Raw genomic sequence first — 4,983 nt, 5'->3', positions numbered from 1 at the left:
CGCGCTAACCGGCCCCCCGGGACCCAGCCCTGGAGCGGAACTGGCCCCGCTTGGCGACGTTCCCGCGCTGCAGCTCGGGCAGCCCCCGGCTGGGCAGTCGCTCTGCGCCCCACCTCTCCCATGCGCTGGAAGCGGCCTCCCTCTGGCGGGTCAGGGCACAGCGCACAATTAGCGGCCGTGGCCGGCCCGCAGGAGCCATCCCAAAGCTGGGGCCGTTGCGGCCTGCGAAGCGCCTTCTTCCTGCGGCGGGTCAAGCCACGAGGCTGACCCAGCGCGGCACGTTGTCACAGTCTTCCCTCGGTCAGCAGGGTGACGGAGACGAAACCCCTCTCCTCCCCCCGCGCCCGCCCCCGCCCCCGCCGCGCCAGGCCTGGCTGGGGCACTCCTGCGGGAATTCCGCCCTGAAAAAGTCTGTGCCCACAAAATACCCATTCTGTGGATAATATCTTAAAATTCTGCATAGTTTTGTTAATGAATAAATGTGGAGGCTGCAGCATGGCAACGGGCTGCACGGAGGTGGCAGATCGCCTTGCGGCTCCCCCACCCCAGCCCAGCAGACAGGCGCTCAGGCGGCACTTGACACAGCGCAAGAGCTGGGGTCTGCCCCAGAAACACGCCTGGGCCCTGCCCCCCTGCGCCAGGCACAACAAGATGACAAGCCAGAGGGACAGAGTCTGGCTGGCACGTCCGATCCAGGTGTGGCGCAGGCAGGCTCAGCCCCGCAAGATCCAAGTGTGGAGGAGATTAGTGGGGGGGGGGGGGATGAGTGGGTTCTATGTGGGGCAATTTGGGTGCAGGCATCTTGGTGGATGGTCTGGGTGCAGGGGGCATCTGGATGCATAGGGGCTTGTTGGGGGGTTTTGGGTGTAAGGGGAATTGGAGCCTACAGGTGGGTCCAGGTGAAGATGGCTGGAGCTCAACAAGGGGGGTCTGGGTGTGGGTGGATGGGGCTTGGTGAAGGATGTCTGGATGTGGGGGCTCAGCAGCTCTGGTGCTGGAACTAATGGTACTGGTGGTGCTGCTGCACCCCCTGCCTTAAAGTAGTAATAACAAACATCAAAATACATGATTTCCATCATCAGCACCCCCCCTATAAAAATTGTTCCAGCACTGCTGCTCAGCAGGAGGTCTGGGTGCTGGGGGAGTGGGGCTTGGTGGGATGGGAATCTGGGTGAAGGTGGTTGGGGCTCAGTGGGGTGGGAGTTCCAGTGCAGAGGGCTCTGGGGTGTGTGGTCTGCATGCAGGGATGAGGCTCAATGGGGGTCCTGATGTGTGGGGGGGTGGGGCTTGGCAGGGGATCTGGATACAGGGAGCTCCAGATACAGGGGGTGAGGCTTGGTGAGCTGGGACTTCTGGTGAGGAGGCTTGGTTGGGGGGGGGCGGTTTCTGGGTGCTGAGGGGTGAGGCTCAGCGGACTGGGGTCTGGGTCTGGATGCATGGGGGTTGGGCAAACAGAGAGCGATGGGGGCAGAAATAGGGGTGTGGGTGTGCAGAGCTTCCTGCAGCCAGGGGAGGTTTGTAGGGGTAGGTCTGACCCAGCCACATCCACTCCTTGCAGGGCAAGAGCAAGTCCCGTCCTCCCCAGTCCAGCTGGGCCGGGACTAGGAGCTGAGCCTGGCACAGGGTATGAACCACCAGTCACAGCCTCCATAGCCCTGCCCCCCTCACTGCTCCAGGTACTTGAAATGACACGCCCATGCTGCTGAGGACGGGGGCATTACCGCGCTTGCTGCTTCCATATCAGAAGTCATTTTTCTGCAGGGAAGCAAAGAAATCTGTGGGGGACATGAAATCTGCATGCGTGCATGGCATAGAATTCCCCCAAGAGTAAGGGGACATGCTGACAGAGCCAGTAATGGTGCTGGGAGAAACAATCCATGCATTCTCAGTGAGCCCAGTGGGGAAGGACCTTAGCTGATGCAGCGTGGCTTGGGACAACCTGTGCCCCAAGAAGCTGTCTTCTCTGTTCATGTAGTATTGTCAACTTCAAGCCATCAAAAATTATGAATCAGACCCCCCCAAATCATGATTAGTCCAAAAAATCATGAGATTTAAAAATAAATATTGCTTTAGGTCAGTCTCTTGATTTTTGAACTCCCCCTGCCCCACCCCCAAAGGGTGTGTGCATGTGGCAATCAGTAGAGCCCTGCACAAATACAAAATTTGTATCCGTATCTGATCTGCAAAAATGTTCCATGGATATAAAGTGGATATTTGTGGATTTGCAGGGCTCTAACAACTAGTGTTGCCCACTCCCACGTGTACTGGATAAAGTGATATTGATCCCGTTGGGCAGATGTGGGGGTGAGAGTTCCTGCATCTCCTGCCCAGCAATTGATCCTGTCCTCCAGTTCCTCCTCACTTCTATCCCCACCCAACCACTCTCAATTTGGCTCCCCCTCACTTCAACCCCGCAGCCCGCATAATTACTAACCCATCAGTTCATCCCCCCTACCTCATTGACCCCCACTGCCCTCAGTTCACCCTCCTAGCCTTCACCCCCATCTGCTCAGAACCAACCATCATATACCCCCCACCCCATCAGCCCTCACTCCTCACTTCAGCCCCGCTTACATACTTTGGCCTCCCAGTTGGTGGAAGCCTGTGGGCCCAGTGGCTAATTTGCCACTGATTGTGTTGAGGTTATTGGTACTGGATCTCCTTTTAAAAGTCCAGTGTCTAAATTCTCTTGAGGTTTTCCACTTTTCTCACTAGGACTATCATGGCTATTATGCTGTGGCTGAGGCAGTTGTTGGTCTTTGAACCTTTGATCACATGAACACTTTATGCAAAGCTTTTGTCTTTAAATTGTTTATGTGGTGAACTAGTCCATGTAGTTCAGAACATCTCCAGAGCTAGTCAAGGCTGGGTCAGTTGATTTCAGCTCTGAAAGGAGAATTGTAAGTTTCTTTTGATATGACTATTCCGTCTGCTTCTGAGTAGACTTTAAAGTCAATGTTTCTATGAACATTCATTTTCTCTCTCCATGCAGGCTCTGTGTCATCACTTGTGATAGATCTGAGAAACAATGGATATTGGTTGCCTGCAACAGTCAATTGCCTAATTGCCAAATAAGAGAAACAGTTGCAAAGCGTCCATATTTTGAATGCTTGTTGCATATTTCACCTTTAGCTGGACACACATCTCTTGAGCTACGAAATTTTCCACATCTTGTGCATTTAGCTTGAAAGCATTTGTAGTCTGCCTGGAATTTGTCCTTATTCTCAGGGCTTTTATGGTAATGGTTTCTAGCACTCCTGGTGTGACTGCTTACAGCTTCTAAGCTTATTTCACATTTTTCAAATTGCTCCTGTCTCTTGTTCTGCTGTCTGACTAGTTTTGACCACATTGCTATCTGTGTAGCAGTGGTTAGATTTAAGTCTGTCTTTAATTGTGGTTGCTGTGAGAGGTTCTTGTGTGTTAACTCAGTAACCAGCCTGTTTCTGATATTTTCTTGTTTTGCAGCCAAAAAAACAAAGTTTTCAGCCAATGCAAGAAAAGCTCTTATAAAAGTCAACATTTCTTTTGGTTCCTGAATTCTCTGGTGCAAACATACTCTTTCATAAACCACATTTCTCTGAGGTATAAACTATGCATCAAACATAGGCAAAACTCTTTGACTGTCTTCAGTAAAGGTAAAAGATTTTTTTTAATGTGCTGTGCTTCCCCATAGCATAAATTAAAGATGATACCTGAATATCTCCAGTTTCCTTATGGAGTTTTGTAGTAATGCGAAATCTTGCAAAATGTTGCTTCTGTGTCACCTTCTGGATGAACAATCAAAGCTGAAGTTCTCTGGGGCAGTGAAGAATGTTTATTTCTGTTTTCCTTCTATGGCATTAGCTTACTCTTGACACCATGTCATGTATGTCTTCTTCACTGTAGGTTGCAGGACTGCTATTAGCAGGTCAGGCTTCTGCACTAGATATGGACTGGCTACAGATCTTCCTTCCCAAAGAGAGACACTAGAGATGTGTCTTCTATGACAGAGGTTCTCAACAGGTGGGTGTGGCCCCATAGGGGTCTGCAAACCCTTTCAGGTGGGCTGCAGTGCCCCACGGCTAAAACCCAGAGCCTGGTCTTTGGTGCCCCCCATGGGGTTGAAGCCCTGATCCCCAGTGCCTCCTGCTGGGCTGAAGCCAGGAGCAGCAGGGTTGAATTCCAGAGCCCTGGTGCTCCCCACAGAGCAGAAGCTCTGGGTTATGGGCAGAGTTGGGAGGACACGTGGGTGTTGCCCTCTCACCCTAAAGTACAGTGCAAAAGCAGGGCAGTTCCAGGGCAGCTCCAACCCCCCCCCCCCACCTCCTTCTCTCCCTGCCCCCTGGTCAGCTCGGAGGTGGGAAGCCAGAGCCTGGCAGTGCGGGACAGCTGCTGCTCTGGCTGGTGCCATGGAGCAGGCAACTGTGGTGTTCCCTCATCTCCTGCTGCTGCTGGTGCTAGGGGTTGAAGCTGTTCCTCGGTTCCCAGCCCTCTTTGTTCACGCAGCCAGTAAAGCCACTTGGGTGGGGGGAACCCAGCTCTGTGGCTGGCAGAGCCCTCAGGGAATAAGGACTGCAGGGGAGCCCTCCCAGCACACAGCTCCTAGCTACCCCCCTCCCTGCACCCTGAGCTACCCCTCTGCCTGCACAGTCCCTAGCTACCCCCTCCCTGCATCCTGTTTTCAAACTTTCTGAGCTGAGCACCCCACCTTTGAGTTATAATTTTTGATTGTGCTCCTACCTGCACACAGAACGCAGACAGGTGGGTGGGCTGCTGAGGTGAGTCGGGGTGGAGGTGATGCTCCCTCCCCAGACCCCACCATGCAGAGCTAGCTTGAGCCCTGCTGGCCCCTGCCCCTGCCCTAGAAGTCAAACTACACCTATGCCCAAAACCCTCAATCCAGAGCCCTGAGTTCCTCCCACAACCCGCGCTGGGCCCTGGAGTTTTTATAGCATGTTATGGGGGGCCTCAGAAAGAAAAAGGTTGAGAACCCCTGTTCTATAA

Source organism: Caretta caretta, chromosome 1 (genome assembly GCF_965140235.1).
Source record: "Caretta caretta isolate rCarCar2 chromosome 1, rCarCar1.hap1, whole genome shotgun sequence".
NCBI classification, from domain to species: domain Eukaryota; kingdom Metazoa; phylum Chordata; order Testudines; family Cheloniidae; genus Caretta; species Caretta caretta.
This window is presented reverse-complemented; position numbering follows the sequence as displayed.